We start from the raw sequence: 7,505 nt of genomic DNA on the forward strand, positions 1-7,505 counted from the left end.
CGGGACACTGTCCTCTTCGTGCAGAGGCTCTTCCTTATCACATTCATTGATGTCATCCTCACTGAGGTTGTCATCTGAACACAGCAGTGAAAGGAACATGATGTAAATACACAGAGATCAAAACAAACGGCCAACAAACATGAGGTGATACAGCACATGTAAAACTACTTTCTAGACCCAATGTTTTGTTATGAGCAGCTAAATGAATAACGTTAACGACAGTAACCGAACATCAGACCAGCGACATGGGTTTTCTGTTAAAGAGCTCGGCAATTATGTCGTTAAGATGACATTAGCAGCTAACACGTAGCATTCGCCTGCAGAACAGTAAATGGCTTAATTCACCCAGCGCCACGCTTCAGTCCACATGATAAAAAAAAAATTGAATAAAATAAATAAAATAAAATTGAATTCAATTCAATTCAATTTTATTTATTAAGGCACTTTACAAAGTAAGGTTTAAAACCTCACACAACTAAACCCAACAAATCCCACATACAGCAAGCATTTCATTTGACAGCAACAGTGGAGAGGAAAAACTCCCTCTCTAACGAGGAAGAAACCTCCAGCAGAACCAGACTGGATGTGGGCGGCCATCTGCCTCGACTGGTTGGGGTGAGAGGATAGAGAGAGAAAAAAGCACAGCCACAGCAACAAGCAACAACAAGCAACAACAGAGCACAGGCAGGATGGTAGGACCAGGGACTGGATGCAGGCAGAATGGTTGGATCCGCAGCTGCCCATCACAGACACCAAACTTTGAGTCTGATGATACCTGTAGGTGAGGACGGAGAGGGAGAGAAAGTGGGGGGGGGGGGAGCACAACTACTGGAGAGAAAGAGACAAGGTTAGTTAAACATGGAACAACAATGGGAGGTTATTGGACAGAAGCAATAGAAGGAAACAGAGGAGCTCAGTGTATAAATGAAGTCCCCCAGCAGTCTATGTCTATTGCAGCTCAACTAAGAGATGGTTCCTGTGACTAACCATCATTGCCAGTGACCTGAACCATCTCTAACTATAAGCTTTATCAAAAAGGAAGGTTTTAAGCCTAATCTTAAAGGTGGAGAGTGTGTCAGCTTCTCAAACCTGAAGAGGGAGCTGGTTCCAGAGGAGAGGAGCTTGGTAGCTAAAAGCTCTGCCTCCTGTTCTACATTTAAACACTCTAGGAACCACAAGTAGCCCAGCGCTGTGAGAACGAAGCGTTCTGCTGAGAGCATAAGGAACTATGAGGTCTTTAATAAGAAGGAGCTTTAACATTGGGTACTTTGTAGGTGAGTAGGAGAATTTAAAATTCTATCCTACATAATGAATACATTATTATTCTATCCTACATAATGAATGTTAGTTTGACCAACAGACTCCAGGCTCCAGACTGAGCCTCAGGTTAAATATGGAAAGGACCACCTCACTGAGCTGGTCTGTACCCTCCCTGAGGACCCTGGAGCTGATCAAGGCCTGTTGCCTTCCTGGCCTTTGTCCTCCTTAACTCCTTAATACCCTGGTTCAGAGTGAGGCAGAGGGGGATGGGCGGTGGCTGGTCTGGGGCCGTAGGTTGTGGACCCTTTTTTGTGGTTGAAGGAAGGGCAGAGTGGACTGCGTGGTGCTGAGGTGTGAAGAGGGAGCTGTATGGATGGAGACTGGGGGCTGGGCAGAGTCAAATCCAATAAAAAACAGGTTTAACTCATCTGCCCAGGCTTGGTCACCTGTGACCTGGCGACCATTTCCAGCCTCACCGTGGCCTGAGATGTGTTTCAATCCTCTCCACACATCACGGACGTTGTTCTGCTCCAACTTCTTTCTGTAGCTGTTCTTGCAACTCCTGAATTTATATTTTAAGTCCCTTTGTACTCTGCGCAGCTCCTCCTTGTCCCCTGAGCGAAAGGCCCTCTTATTCTCATTTAAGGGTCACCCAGGGCTTATTGTTGAAAAACACCCACTGTCTTGGTTGGCATGGTGTTTTCCACACAGAAGTTTATGTAGTCTGTTAGGCAATGTGTGGTGCTGTCAATGTCCTCCCCATGTGGACTGCAGAGAACATCCCAGTCTGTGGTGTTGAAACAGTCCTTTAGTTGCTCTGTTTCCTCCTCTGCCCAGATCATCAGCTGTGGTGTCTGCTGTTTCACCACTGGAGTGCAAGCAGGGGAGAGATGAACCAGGTTGTGATCAGACCATCCTAAGGTGGGGAGGGGACATTAGCATATAGAAGGTCCAGAGTTTAATTGTCCCTTGTGTGGCAGTTAACGTACTGTATGAAGTTGGACAGGGTGGCAGAGAGGGGGTACGGTCATGGTTAAAGTCCCCAAGAAATGAGGATGGAGTGCTCTGTCTGCAGCCTGGACACAGTGCTATGCACGCACTCACAGACAACAGCGGCACCGGCTCATGAAGGGATGCAAGCGGTCACTACTAACACATGGGAGAACTCCATGGTAGGTATTAACAATGGACGCAAAAGGATCCCTGCGTTACTCCGACTCTGATACTGACAGTTCAAATTAGCACAACAAAATAGCCTTTGTTTTGAGGAACACAGTCAGGTGATTAGATTATGTAGAATTTTATTACTTATGTTTATTCTATACACACACACACACTTTGAAATGTAAACGACTTGGGGCACAATAGGGTTTCACAATTGCACATGCACTTTTGAAAATAAAGGCTTTCCTAAAGGTGACGTCTTAGAAATGTAACGGCATATCCTTTTATTGCACTATAAGAGCTTCTGACCAGCAGGGGGAGGGCTTTGATTAAACTACTACTATGAGGTTTAGAAAGAAGGCACACCTTACTCCTTATTTTCACAATCACTTAACTGACCTATGCACAGCAGTCCTAAAGAAACTGATATTTTTATTTGTTTTATTGTGTCTCTACGCAAAGACTCACGAATCACATGCAGTATGGGGTGCCGAATGTAAAAGGAGCACCTATAACTAGTTTTTTTACATTTAACTAAATGACACAACATGTTTTCTCACATTTAGTTAAATGTGCAAACGTTTAAATGTAAATGTTAAATCTAATTGTTAAATGTTAAAGTTAAATGTAAATGTTAAATGTAAATGTTAAATGTTAAATGTTAAATGTAAATGTAAATGTAAATGTTAAATGTTAAATGTAAATGTAAATGTAAATGTAAATGTTAAATGTAAATGTTAAATGTTAAATGTAAATGTGCAAGTAGCCTCCACCCCTACCCTCAAACAGCGCTGGTCTCAGATCAGACACGCGAACTCAAACACTTCCAACAGTGAGCGCAAACCCCGCCCACATCTGATCTGGAAACTTTTGTTTTTAGCCTGGACGTAACTTCGGCTAGCTAGTATAGTTAGCCAACTAATTCTCCACCGGCGCCACAGAAATATTCTTTTTAAACCTACTTAACTCCCCATTAATGGTGTTTACGACAGAACGGCAGTTTGAAGCGGAGCCTCAGCCCGCACACCTGCCGTTACAGCCCGTTCAATCCCTCCCCAACGGGAGGGAGTCGGAGCTGGCGGCCATGATGGCTTCGACTTCAGGCTTCTCTCCAGTATTTTCGTGCACCGATCCAGAGTCAGATGTGGGCGGAGCTATGCGTACTGTTTGACGTGTTTGAGTCCGCGTCACTGATCTAGGATAATAGGGGGTGGAGTCTACTTAAATATTCAGTTCGATCATTTAACATTAACATTTAACATTTAACATTTAACATTTAACTTTTAACATTTACATTTAACATTTAACATTTAACATTTAACATTTGACATTTACATTTAGATTTAACATTTACATGCCGCAGTAGTTGCTCTGTTTGAGCATGTGGGACCTTAATGATTCAGTCAATAACAGTTTATGCAAATGAGGTCCCCCGACAGACCCAAGTCAGAAACAGTCGGAAACAGATCCCTAAAATGAATAGTTCTGTAATAAATGAAAACAAAAAAAGTGCAACTAATCAAAAGTCAAGCCCTCCTGGAGAAATAAACTCAAAATAAATTAAAGGGAACAAAAACTCCAAACTCTCAACCCAAAAAGAACTCATACAGGATAAATGAATGAAACTAACGGGCAAACTGCACACTGATTCGTTGCGACAGTCTCATGTAGTGGATTGAACTGCCACCGACAGCCTATCTTAGGTGTTGGTAGGTGATAGGTGTTGATCTTGTTGTTGTGACAGCCCTGTTTGTCTATTTGAAGCTCTCGACAAGCAATCACAAAATTTGTGCCACACTCCGATCTAAACAGTTTTACAGTGCCTCTAATGGCAAAGAAGCAACGCAGAGCATTGATAAATGATGAAGTGCAGAATATGTTCTGCATACGCCTCTATTTGAATTGCATGAATGATGGTTGCTTTTGCTAGCTGTAGCTGCTCCTTGGTATTGTGTTTATTGCACCGGTGCCATCCATAACATGCATGTTCTGCTGTTCTCTTAAAGCTTGTGGCGATGTGTTGCAGCTTGGCAATGGCCTTGGCTTGTTCCAACTAGAGAATCTTTGGAATCCTGCTGTTCCAAGCTTGCTTCTTGCCAAGGACGTAGCACAGGAAACAATCTACGGACGGAGCTTGTCGTTGTTTTAGGGTCTCTGAGATCAAAAGATTCTTCTGTTGTTGACCTTTGGTTTATGTCAGGTAGGAAGATGGGTCCGTGCAGCCATGTGGAGTCAGACAGACATGCTGTTGTGGCGGGGTCAGCTGGGTTTGGTGAGTGGGCACATAGTGCCACTGATAAGCCTGGGCTGAACGTCTGATGCGCTGTACGCGCTTGTGAACATACACGTAAAAGTGTCTGTTTTCATTGAAAATGTAACCAAGCACTACTTTTGAGTCTGTATAGAAGCTTACTGCTTCTATTGCAGTGTTAAGCTCTTGCTGGAGGAGCTCTGCCACCTCTGCGGCCAGCACAGCAACACCCAGTTCTTATCAGAGGATAGAGATGTCCGGCTTTGGTGCAAGCCTGGCCTTTCCAAAGAGAAATCCCACTTTGCTGTTTCCATTTATGTCTGTGAGCTTCAGGTAAGTTACAGCTCAACAGCCTTTGTGGAAGCATTGCAGAAAACGTGCATTTCCTTCCTCTGAGCTTCAGACAATGGCATGACGGTGTACATGCGAGGGACCTTGAGCCGCCGCAGGTATTTTAAGGAGTCTTTCCATTTTTCCCATGCTTCCTGTTTCTCTTTCGGCAACTGTGTATCCCACTCACTGGTTTCTGTGGAAATCTCTCTCAGGATGAAGCGTTCTCCGATGCTCACTGGTGCTGCAAAGCCGAGTGGGTCATATAAGCTGCTGATGACCGACAACACTCCACGTTTGGTGAAAGGTTTGTCACTTATTTCAACTCGAAATGAGAAATGATCTGTCGACAGATCCCAACCCAATCCAAGACTCCGTTGCACTGGTAATGAATGTTGTCCCTGTTCAAGTCCCTGCAGGCCTGTAGCTAGGTCTTCATGAGCGAAGGCACTGGCAACAATGGGACTGTTTGAAGCAATCTTATGGAGGCAGATGTTGGATTGGGCGAGCATTTTTTGAGACCTGTGGATCACGTCGATGGCTTGGGCTTCTGAGGCGAAAGATTTTAATCCAACATCAACATAGAAGTGTCATTCAGCAAATTCTTTCACATCACTTCCGTATTCCTTTTCTCCTTCTGCTGCTGTTCTCTTGAGCCTGTAGATGGCCACTGATGGTGATGGGCAATTCCCAAATACATGGACAGTCATGCAAAGCTCCTCATTATCGCAGAACCACATAATGCTCTCTCTCATCTCTAGGTTCCTCTTCAACCTCTTCTGTAGTGACGCGAGACGATTGAGTGCTTGCTCTTTGTTGTTAGGTAAGCGTTGTCGAGGATAACAAAATGGTAGTGGAGCCACCCAATGGTTTTCCTCATCCCTAATAAACCCGTTGTGCATGATGCTCAGGAACACTTCCTCTTGGACAGAATGTGCCACTTTGTCATCATCTGCTGTTTATTCAAATATGTGTCTTCCCAGTCTCTCTCTCTCTCTCTCTCTCTCTCTCTCTCTCTCTCTCTCTCTCCATCCATCCATCCATCCATCCATCCATCCATCCATCCATCCCCTGCCCAGTTCCTCCTGCTCTTCCAGTGGGACCCCAAGACGTTCCCAGGCCAGCCGAGAGACGTAGACTCTCCTGCGAGTCCTGGGTCTTCCTCGGGGCCTCCTACCGGTGAGACATGCCCGGAACACCTCCCCAGGGAGGCGTCCAGGAGGCATCCGAACCAGATGCCCGAGCCACCTCAACTGGCTCCTCTCGATGTGGAGGAGCAGCGACTCTATTCCGAGCTCCTCCCGGGTGACAGAGCTCCTCACCTTATCTCTAAGGGAGCGCCCAGCCACCTTGCCGAGGAAGCTCATTTCAGCCGCTTGTATCCGTGACCTTGCCCTTTCGGTCATGACCCAAAGCTCATGACCATAGGTGACGGTAGGAACGTAGATTGACCGGTAAATTGAGAGCTTTGCCTTTTGGCTTAGCTCCCTCTTCACCACGACGGACCGATACATCGACCGCATTACTGCAGCCGCTGCACCAATCCGTCTGTCAAACTCACGCTCCTTCCTTCCCTCACTCGTGAACAAGACCCCAAGATACTTAAACTCCTCCACTTGAGGCAGGAACTCTTCTCCAACCTGGAGAGAGCAAACCACCTTTTTCCGGTCGAGAACCATGGCCTCAGATTTGGAGGAACTGATTCTCATCCCAGCCGCTTCACACTCAGCTGCAAACCGCACCAGCGCACGCTGGAGCTCCTGGCCTGATGAAGCCAACAGGACAACATCATCTGCAAAAAGCAGAGATGCTATCCTGTGGTCCCCAAACCAGACCCCCTCCGGCCCCTGGCTGCACCTAGAAATTCTGTCCATAAAAATAATGAACAGAACCGGTGACAGAGGGCAGCCCTGCCGGAGTCCAACATACACCAGGAACTGGTCTGACTTATTGCTGGCAATGCGAACCAAGCTCCTGCTCCGGTTGTACAGAGACCGAACAGCCATTAGCAAAGAGCCCTGGACTCCATACTCCTGGAGCACCCCCCACAGGATGTCACGAGGGACCGGGTCGAATGCCTTCTCCAGATCCACAAAGCACATGTAGACTGGTTGGGCAAACTCCCACAAACCTTTAAGCACCCTGCTGAGGGTATAAAGCTGGTCCAGCGTTCCACGACCGGGCCGAAAAACACATTGTTCCTCCTGTATCCGAGGTTCGACTATCGGCCGAATCTCATCATGTACCGTCTTAAACGAGGAGCATTCTGCTGTGAACCTTTCTTTAGTTTGAATTCTGTTCTCGCAGGGGAAAAACAAGCTGGGTCGATCATTATCAAGCACATGTGTTTTGTAGGAGTTTACAGTGGGTCTGTGGGCTCCTGAGAGGCAGACCTTTCCAATAACCATCCACCCGAGATCAAGCTGTTGAGCGTAGGGTGCTTCGTGGGGGCCGTTCACCTGGCTGCGAACCTTGTGAGCATGGATGACATCTCGTCCCA

Source organism: Betta splendens, chromosome 6 (genome assembly GCF_900634795.4).
Source record: "Betta splendens chromosome 6, fBetSpl5.4, whole genome shotgun sequence".
In the NCBI taxonomy this organism is placed as follows: Eukaryota; Metazoa; Chordata; class Actinopteri; order Anabantiformes; family Osphronemidae; genus Betta; species Betta splendens.